Here is a 12,006-nt window from a genome sequence, read left to right as displayed (position 1 = left end):
CTATGTTGAATTTTAGGGAAAATTTACAAAAAAATATATTTAGAAAAATCATAAATAATTAAAATAGTGAGACCATTCAAATGTTCAGCCATAAAAATATGTTTTTTTTTCAATTACTTAATAGGATATATACATAACTTTTTAGAACAAAATATCATATATACATGGTTGCCATTAAAGTTGTTTACATAACATAGGCATTGATACATATTATGTATGAACTACATTGTCCACATTTTTTTCATTATTAATATACTTTTATATATACTTGAATAATACTTAATCTTTCATCTTAAAATATTTTTTTACGACACTTTTCGATTTCTTTTATCATTGCGAATATTTTAAAATGTCACATAATATTTTTATATTAAGAATTGAATGCATTACACTATCTCCCTCTTATTATTTTTATTAGAAAATAACTCATATTTATTTTTTATTTTTATCATTCAATTATGTTTTTTTCCTTAATTTACACATTGAATATTTTATTATATGCATCACTTTCTTTTTATAAATCGAATATTTTATTATATGTAACAACAAAATATTTCCTTTTAACATTTATATATATATATATATATATATATATATATATATATATATATATATATATATGAAGTTGATATATACCTAATTAGTTAACATAGACCATCCAATGGTTTTTAAATCATGTTAAATATTTTGAAAAGTATAAGGTTCAAATATCTTACTCACACTTTTTTTATTTCTAATTAATTTATCTTTTTGTTTAATGTTGATATGAAATTATAGTATACCATGTGGACAAAGAAATATTTTATTTATGAATAACAGTGAGTGAAATACTTTTACCACATTACGTTGTAATATCAACACCAAACCTAGTGACCATACTGAATTTGGGATTATTGATTTGTTATTGTATTTTTAATTAGCCCTCATATTAAATTGTTAAATAATACTTTATGTACTTTCAATTAACTAAAAAAATATAAATAAATTTCAAAAAATCTCACACAAACAAATACAAAATTTATTATCATGTATATATAGTCTCACTATACTAAGAAAAAATAGGCGAATACCTTTACACATACCACCATTCTCATAAAGAATCATGGTATATACAAAATTCTAAGATATCATTGAACAACGCCCACAATCACTCAATTTATAAACATGGCAAAAGATCAATTTAGAAACATGGAAAACGATAAGTGGTATTTGAATATTAATACAAAGATAAGGGATATTTGAATGTTAATATATTCAATTTATTCAATAATTACCATAACCATGTGGGATAACAAGGATTTTTGGTTAAAGAAAGATGGCACATAGAAGTGGAGAGGAATGTTGGGCAAGCAAGCATAGTCACCCCAAAACGAATTAACCATTATGTTGGTAGGGCGGGATTATATTAGTGGGCAGGCTCATTGTAATAATAATCATAGAATGTGGCGCTTATCTATTGCATTAACCTATACTTCTCAACTAATGTGTGTGATACGTGTGCTTTGAATTCATTTCAATAATATGAAGATGCCATAAAATAGGTGTATCTCTCTCTTATTAAATACGTATTATTATGATTATTTTATAAACATATAAAAACATGAGAAATATGAAAATGGAAGAAGAAATTAAAATATGTAATTATAGTTATTTTTAAAAGAATGGATCCATTATACATAGAGAGGGTTCAATCTTTTTTTGAAAAATAATTACATCTCTCATCCCTTTATAAATTCTGATATATCTATGGCGGTTCTCATATATATATATAGATAGATCTATATATATAAATGAAAAAGTGAAATAATGGGACTATTAAAAATTTTTTAATCATAAAAATATATTATTTTTTAATTACTTTATAAAATATATATGGATAATTTCTGAAAACAATATATAATACATATATAGTTGACATTAAATCTTTTTAAATAACATGTGCATTTGGACATTTAATATATGGAATTTATCGTTAACATCAAAATATTTTTTTTGTTATTAATATATTTTTAAATATATAATAATAAGATTTAGTCTTTTATATTAAAATATTTTATTGTTGACCCACATTAATTTATTTATTATTGTGGACATTTTTCAATATCATATACTAATTTTATATGAAGAATTGAATGAATTATACTATATACCTCTTACTATTCTTTTTGGGAAGTAACTGATAATATCTATTTATTTTTTAAATTTTCAATAACTTTTTTCTTTATACATTGAATATTTTATTATATGCAACATTAAAATATTTCCTTTTAATATATATACATAAAATAGTTAAAATGGATGTTAAAATATTTTATTTAAATTCAGTGATGAAATGTTTTTGAAAAGTATAAAGTTTAAATATCTTACATCTCTTATACTTCTAATTACTTTATCTTCTTTTAAAATTGATATTTTTACCACATTAGGATAATATAAACAACAAATTGAATGACCATAAAAAAGTTGGGATTATTGATATTTTGTTATGCTCTTAATTCAAATTAAATTAACATGCACAATTTTATTTCTAATTATATTCGATATTTAAAAAATATTTTATTTTATTTTTAAAAAACGAAAATCAACTCCACTTTAAACATAAACAAAATTATACATCGCAATCATACTAAATTATAAAATAAACTTCTAGCCACAATCATGGTATATCATAAACTATAAAATGTCCGTAACCAATGCTCACAATCTGTTATTTTAGAACATCGAAAAAGATAAAGAAATATTTGAATGTTAATATGCTTTTTTTATTCCAGGGTAACCATAACCATATGGGATCGCAAGGATTTTCGATCAAAAAAAGATGGCACATAGAAGGCGAGATGAATGTTTGGCAAGCAAGCATAGTCACCCCCACAAAGAATTAACCTATATGCTAGTTGGGTGGAATTATATCAGTGAGAAACCCTATTGGCATAATAATCACAGTATATGGCTCTTATCCGTTGCATTAATCTAGCCTCCCCAACTAATGTATGATATGTGTTTTTGGAGTCATTTCAATTATATGGAGATGCCACAAAATAGGTGTATCCAACTATTTCTTATAGGAATTTTATAAACATACAAAAACATAAGAGATGGAAAAGGTAAAGGAAATTCAAATAAGTAAGTATAGTAATTTTACGATCAATTAACTATTACATAATATATGTTAATACTAAATGGAAATGTGAGTGGATTCTAATATTATTAATATATATTTTCAAAAATGTGAGTGGAATCTAATATTATTAATATAGATATATCTTAGTCACCAATCTATAATATATATATATCATTGTTTAAATATTATTTTTGAATGCTATTTAAAGTACATAATTTAGATGTATAAGTAGTAAAAATTATTGTTTAATTTAATAGAAAATTGACAAAAAAAATATATTTTAAAAAATAATGAATATGTAAAATAGTAAGACTACTTTTAAATTTTAACCACGAAAACATATATATTTTTTTAGTTATTATTTCAGGATATATACATAATTTTTGAAAAGAATATACAATATATACATAATTGATATTGAAATATTTTACATAAGATGTGAATTGAAACATAATATATTATATATTTTTTTAGTATTATTTCAAGATATATATATATATATATATAATTTTTAGAAACAATATATAATATATACATAATTGATATTAAAATATTGTACATAAAATGTGAATAAAACATTTTATGTATCATCTCATTGTCCATATTAAAATGGTTTTCCTGTTGTTAATATGTTTTTAAAATATATTTCAATAATATTTAATACTGCACATTAAAATATTTTATTGACCACCCATGTTGATTTCCTTTTTCTCTGAATATGTGTAAATGTCACATATTAATTATATATGAAGAATTTAACTAAATACATAACTCCCTCTTATTATTTTTATTGAGAAGTAATTCATATATATATATATATATATATATATATCACTTTCAATTACATTTTTTTTTGGAAATTGAATTTTTTATTATGTGCATCATTCAAATATTTCATTTTAACATTTTTCATTGAAGAAGTAGATATTTACATAAATTAGTTAAGATAGATCTTCAAATAGTTTATTAAATGAAGTGTTGAAATATTTTTGAAAAGCATGAGGTTTAAATATCTTATTCACACTTTTGTTTACTTCTAATTATTTTATCTATTTTTGAAGTTGATATTTTTATCACACTGAGTTGTAATATCAACAAGAAATGGACTGATTATTGATATTTTCTAATTCTTTTACCTAAACTAACCAAACATGTATATTTTTGTATTTTATTATATCCCACATATTTTTATATTTAGACAATTTTTTTTTTCTTTTTTAAGAGAGACACATGTCAACTCCATTTTTATCATGCAGAAAATTACACATCATTCTCATACTAAGTAGTAAAATAAACTTCTCAACATAATCACGATATATTAGAAATTATAAAATTTCATTGTCCAATGCTCATAATTAATCAATTTTGGAACGTGAAAAAAATTAAACTAATGACATACGAAAAAGAAAAGAATGTTGAGAAATAAAGCATCGTCACCACACAAATATTTAATCATTATGCTAGAAGGGTGGAGTTATAAAAATGAGCACCCTCATTGGCATAATAATCACATAATATGGTCCTTATCCATTGCATTAAGCTAGATTTCCTAGCTAATGTGTGATATTTCTGTTTTGGTGTCATCTCAATTATATGAAAATGCCACATAATACTTGTATCAAACTATTATTAAAGTTTTATTGTTATTAGCATATTATAAACCTAAAGTTTTATTGTTATTACCATATTATAAACCTACAAACACACGAGAAGGATGGAAAACTTAGAGGAAATTCAAATAGGAAAACATAGTTATTTTACCACCAATAAACCATTACATATCACATACTAATAGTTTACTTAATTTTATTTAATTTTTTTTTAAATAGCAATGTGACTTTATTTCAAACATAATTCATATAAGTCTTACATTATTTGTATAGATCCATTTGAAGTGATCTACCATGTTCTAAGATGGATTAAGTCAGTTTAGATGCAAACTTGCTTTAGCGTAAAAAAATTGAAAAAAAATTGCATCCCTCTCATCTCTTTCAAGATTCTAATAACTTTTTCTTTTTCTCTAATGTAAAATTTTTTATTGCTTAAATTGTATTTATATAACTTCGACTTCTAAGTCCAAAACTTCTCTCTCTTGTGTAAATTTGTATTTCTTAAATAATATTTTAATTTTAGGGATAATTGACAAAAAAATATGAATAAAGAAATGGTGAAAATGTAAAATAGTAAGAACACCTCAAACATTTTAACCATAAAAACATATTTTTTCAATTACTTTATAGGATACACATGCCCCTCTCTCTCTCTCTCTTCTCTCTCTCTCTCTCTCTATATATATATATATATATATATATACACTAAAATATTTTATTGATGATCGACATTGAACTGTTTTATTATTGTGAATATTTTTAAATAACACATAATATTTTTATATTAAGAATTGAATCAATGACGGTATCTCCTTATTATTGCTATTAAGAAGTAACTGATATTTTTTAGTTTAATTTTTAATTTTCAATTTTTGGACATTAAATATTTTATTATATGCGAAATTAAAATATTTCTATTTAATATTTTTTCCTTAGATATATATGTAGGTCATATCTACATAAATTAGTTAAAATAAATCTTCTAATAGTTTATTTAAATCCATTGATCAAATAATTTTGAAAAGTATAAGGTTTAAGTATCTTATTGACACTATTCTTTACTTTTAATTATTTTATTTTTTTTCAAATTTGATACTTTGATCACATTCAGTTGAAATATCAATAATAATTGGAGTGACTATATTCAGGTTAAGATTATTGATATTTTATAATTCTTTTAATTAAAACTAACCAAATCTGCATGCTTTTATTTGTTATTATGTCAAGCATTGTTTTTTTGTTTAGAGAAGTTTCTCTTTTTATTTTAAAAAAGAACCATGTAATATCCACTTTGAACATAGAAAACAATACACATAGTCTTTATACAAGGTTGTAAAATGTGCCTCTAGATGCAATAAACCATTTTCATTTATTGATAAATAATTATGTGATATAATTCCATAGTTTAATATTTACGTTAAATAATAGTTTTCCGTTTTCCACCGTGGTTTTTGCTGAATATAATTTCACGTTAAATGACATTTGCCGTTACTGGCCTTCGTGGCGCTTTCCTTATGTCAAGGTTTACCCTCCGATTCGAAAGCTATGTGGGCCTAATGTTCGGGCTAACTGGTAAATGATATGGTGAGTGTTTTCTAAATCTAAGTACCAATTGGAATCTTTGTTGTGTCTCTTGACTAGCTTGATTTGTTCAATGGTTTGCTATTATGAATTTTTATAAAAAAGGTTACTACTGGATGATTACGCTAACTACACAGCTTAGCATATAGAGTTTCACCTTCAATTTTTCCAAATTTATTTAAGAAATATCAACCCTCACGAAATGGTTTTTTAAAAGGAAAAGGTCGAAATAGATGGATTGACCTCACCTTGTGTTGACTTCGTAATGCACCCAGCATTATTTGCAACACCAGATTTAAAATGACTGATACCTCAACCTTATATGGTGGTCCATATTTTTCATATTTTATTTGGAGAACAAATTATCTTCAAAATTAATTATTACATTAATACATTCACAAAATCCAGTCATCAGTTTGTTTACATTCAGACGTTAATTATTGTGAACTAATTATTTGCGCAGCCCTGTCATTAAACTCTATAGCCAACGACCTTATGGCGTTCGCAGCTTCTGAGTGTTTTCGGAAGACATGGGATACCCTGGACTTGGATGAGCCGCAGGCCGCGCTAACAAGTCAATGACGGAAACATGATGTCGTAACACCAAATGTTGTCGGGCTGACTTGGTCAATGTTGAGATGCTTCGGATGGTAGATACCACGGCCTCGACCCCGTATTTATTTGGACAGTAGGGCAAGTAGGTTACTCTGCCCCGATTTATAACATAACATAGGCGTAGGTGGTTAGATGGGTTTTCAACGGAAGTTTAAAATACATGTTATGTAATATGATATGTGGTTTTCTAATATATGGTGGCTAAATGTAGATTTTCATATTTTATTATTTTAACAAATAACAATATATATAATATATCATAAATAAACATATAATAGGTTTCTTATATCATATTTATACATAATAGTGCACATATAACATATATACAAACGTATTAAAATTAAGTTATATTTTTTTGAAAAGATAATTGTTAAAAAATTATTTTATTGTATATTAATTATATAAATTTCAAGTATGGAAAACATATCTTACTAAACATATAAGAAGTGTGTGGGAACGAATGTGTGAGCTGCGTAGAAGTGTAGATGTGTGGAGAAGGCGAAAATGTGAAAGGGAAAGTGTTATGGGAAAAGCATGTGCGGAGGGAAGGTAAAAATTTTGCCATCCACATTCCAAAAGCTTTATTTGAAAATAGAAGTATCTATCCACATAATAATTTATATAAATAAATTTTTAAATAATATCATAAATCATATCATAAATTAAATTTAGTAGTAGATAAATTTTTTTCATATGTTGTCATATTGAATTCGGAAATATAAATTTCATTTTCTAATTTGTTCTAATTTCAAATTTGAATTTAAAATTAAACATATGTTATCATATTTGAATTCGGAAATATAATTTTCCATTTTCGAATTTGTTTTAAATTCAAATTTGAATTCAAATATGCTAACCATATTTAGTATGAGATTGAATTTTAATTGAAATTTTCGTTTCTGTAGAAAATTCCAATGCTAACATTAAGAAGTTTACTCCCTTGGTGCAAAGTGAAAGTTGCTTTATTATGAAAATGGTGATATATATATATAAACAATTTAATTTTAATGAGGAGAATACTTATATTGTAAAAAATGATATAAAGAAAATAAATTATATAATTTATTTTTAGTATTATATTTTTCTATGTGTTAATTTTTATTTAGAGTAAGAATTATAACAATAAATTGAATATTAATTTTATATAAATTATATCTTAAATATAAATATTTCGCTATTTGTAAATATAAAATCATTTTATTAGGGGAAAAATGTGATCATAAAGATAATTTTACACTGAACACCTTAAAATTTAAAACATTATCCTCCGATGAACATCCAAGTTAAATTAATATATTTTTTTGCTTTGAATTCTAATGGCCAACTATGATCAGTATGATATTGAATTTTAATTGAAATGTTTGTTTGGCGGAAGGATGACCTTAAAATTTAAAACATTATTCTACGATGGACATCAACTTAAATAAATATATTTTTTTGCTTTGAATTCAAATTGCCAACTGTGAACAGTATGATATTGAATTTTAATTGAAATGTTTGTTTCGTTGAAGGATGACCTTAAAATTTAAAACATTATTCTCCGATCAACATCAAAGTTAAATAAATATATATTTTTTCTTTGAATTCAAATTGCCAACTATGATCAGTATGATATTGAATTTTAATTGAAATGTTTGTTTCGTTGAAGGATTCCAATGTCATCGAGAAGAATGCGTATTTAATGCAAAGGGAAAGTTGTTGTATTATGAAAAAGGTGATATAGTCGTTATATTATGAAAAAAGCGATATATGTGAACGAAATTTAATTTGAAGTAGGAGGAAATTGATATGATAAAAATTTATATAAAAATAAATAAATTATGTGATTTGTTTTTATTTTTTATTTATTTATTTATTTTTAAAATAAGGATTATAACGATAAAATCAATATTGATTTTGTACTAGTTATAGTATAAATATAAATTTCTAGTTATTTGTTAATATAAAATATAGTGTGTATATATATACAAAGAGATTTAGAATTAACGTTTATAATAGAAAATTGGTTGATTGGGTTGTTGAGATATTTTCTCAACAAACGATTGATCTCTTAGTTTAAAATTTGTTGAATCTCATAACCGTGATATATGTGTCATATATTTTTGTGTTTTGTGGTGTACTCCTTACAAGAAGTCAAGAAAATGTGATAGGAGTGAGACATTGTGAATCGTCAAGAGGTCAAGTTGATAGGCAGTAAAAGGGTCTTTAAGTCAGTTTCAAAGAAAATCACTAGAATTTGATTCATTGCTCGTGCATCGAGTTCATTTGCCACATGCAATTTTGGAACCTCAATGTGCACTTTTGTAGTTAGATCTGCAAGTTATGCCACCAAAACTAACTCTGTAAACTCAACATTTATTGTTGCATCTCATATATATTCCGGATTTATGATTGTTTCATTATTTCCTTCTTAGATAAGGAATCGAATGGATTTGTTTGGAGTTTGATAAGAACTCAATAGATTGATAACTAAGACAATCTAAATAGGTAGAACAATGTTGCAAAACCCATGAAAACATTGTCGATATCATTTCCTGAGCCCATCATCAATGACACTTTCTCCAATTCATTTCCTAGCACTCGATGTGTCCTTCTGAATGGGAAGATCCCATTCTTTGAAGGTTTGGATGTTTTTCAAATCTCAAATAAGGAGATCAAGTCAAGACAAATTATGTATCTGTTGATGGCATTGGATACCACCAACATATAGGGCATCTTCCTGATATGAGATACCAATTACACCCCACACCATTTCATCTAGGTGTCACATCCAAAATATGGTCTGACTGTCATTTACTTAAATATATGCCTTGCCCTTAGTTATTAGAATGAGAGAGAATTGCACATGTTCTTTTCTAATAGTACACGAGGGTTCCTTGCGATTATTTGATTGCATATGTATCAAGGTTCTTTCACTATAGGGGGGGGATAAATTCAACCTTTAAGGTAGAAGTAATAATACTACCCTAATGGATACACACATGAATGAGAAATATTTTTCTAACATCAAGCGAAATAGTTCACATAGATGCGATGATAATTATAACCATTACAACACATTTCCAATAAGATAAGCACCGAAGTCACTGAAATAGTTAAATTACTCTAGTACATGTGAAAGAAAATATGAATCATAAACATTCAAAGACTAGTCTTAGAAACATCCACCATCCATGTGTGAATATGTGGTGATCTGGAAGGCTTCGATATTACGAAAACGTTACAATATACATAAATACAATGAACAACATTAGCTCCAATAATGGAGCGTTAGAGCCACTACTTCCTCCCCAAAAGTACTAACTGTATCTCTTTAATGCCTTGTGGGAGAATCCAAGGTTAAAAATTCCTTTACATGAGTAATGAGGAACATTTTATAACTTGAGCCATGACCTTTCATATACCCATGGCTCCTAAATTTCCAAATCGTAATGACCTTTGGAATTATACAACCTTTGGACTTCTAATGAATTTTGCAATTACATATCCCTTGATATTACATGTCTTTTGGAATTCCATGACATTATCTTCCATACATGACTCTTGGACTTCCACGCATATGTCTTTACAATGGTTACATTGTTACACCATAACTTCCACATCACCATCTGATGAATACATGACATGTCAAGATTCTTCATGACTGTGACAAATACTAATTTATGACATGGAATTTCTTCAATGTCGACATGGTTTGCACTCGTTTCCTTGTTCTTCATGCAGTGTCCGATCATTGATGTCTTCACACTCTAATTGGTCTTTGATATAATGTATCCTTAAAGATGATTTCATCATCAACATTTCAATGTGTTATTTATTCTTCAATGATTCCCGTGTTTACCTTGTTTGTTCAATCTCCCTCATGCATGCTTGCCATGTTGTTCTTGGAATACTTGTATCTACAATCACTGATGACAAGGAATCATCAACCTAGAAGTCTCTTATTCTAACATGTTTTATGTAGTTTTTTTTTCATTCCTTATCAGTGCACCTGAAAGGGACAATGAGAGATTTTGGGTGCAAGTAGGTTTTAACCCTGTACAGAAATTACCTGCATACGAATTCTTAAACAAAGAAAATAAACAGTGCGAGAGCATAACCCATAAAACACATATGCACAGAGATTTTTCCCTGGATCCCAAAACCGGGACTACCAGCTTGATTTATCATTATGTTCCTTTCAATGTTACAATACATATTTATACATGCCGAAGCATCCAATACCATGGACCGAAAAACCATTGCGTCCAATACCATGTGCGAAAAACATGCACAAAACCATAGGTAGGTTCGCCCAACCTAATATAGGGTCCAAAAAAAAATTTCCCGGGGCGCTGCCCCGGACCCCGTACAGGGGGCTACCCGCTACCCGCCTGCCCCCCCCGCTGCGCAATCGGCACAACAAAGGGGGGCTACCGCCCCCCTCTAACCCCCCGTTTAACTAAGTCGGTTAGTCGTGGAAAGAATATAACACAACCCAACAATCTCCCACTTGTTGTTTTCTTTCCACAGGGGGCCACAGGAGAGCTTAGTCATTTTTCCAGCCCTGAAACACCCATTGTTTCTCTACACCAAGAGAACTTCTCAGAGCTCACAGATTTTGTCAATGCATCTGCAGTATTCTTCAAAGTGTCCACCTTTACCAGCAACACCTTTTTGTCTTCTATCATATCCCTCACAAAGTGATACTGAACATCAATGTGCTTTGTCTTTGAATGATAAGCAGGGTTCTTTGCCAAGAAAATTGCACTTTGGCTGTCACAGTCTATTCTTATAGCTCCCTGTACTAACCCCATACTTGACCACAATCTTTGCAACCAAACTACTTCCTTGCTTGCATGAGTGGCTGCCATGTATTCTGCCTCTGTAGTTGATAGTGCCACTACAGATTGTTTCTTACTCATCCAACTGACTGCACCTCCAAATAGGTTAAACACATACCCACTTGTAGATCTTCTCTGATCCAGATCTCCAGCCCAGTCTGCATCAACAAAACCATGAATATCCAACACTCTGTCCAATCCTGGTCTTCCTTGGTAGCACAAACCATAATCACTAGTGCCACGCAAATACCTGAAA

Source organism: Pinus tabuliformis, chromosome 8 (assembly GCF_031772625.1).
Source record: "Pinus tabuliformis cultivar Carrire ecotype Pingquan chromosome 8, CPIR1, whole genome shotgun sequence".
Taxonomy (NCBI): Eukaryota; Viridiplantae; Streptophyta; class Pinopsida; order Pinales; family Pinaceae; genus Pinus; species Pinus tabuliformis.
The sequence above is the reverse complement of the archived record's forward strand: the minus strand, read 5'-3'. Positions refer to the sequence as shown.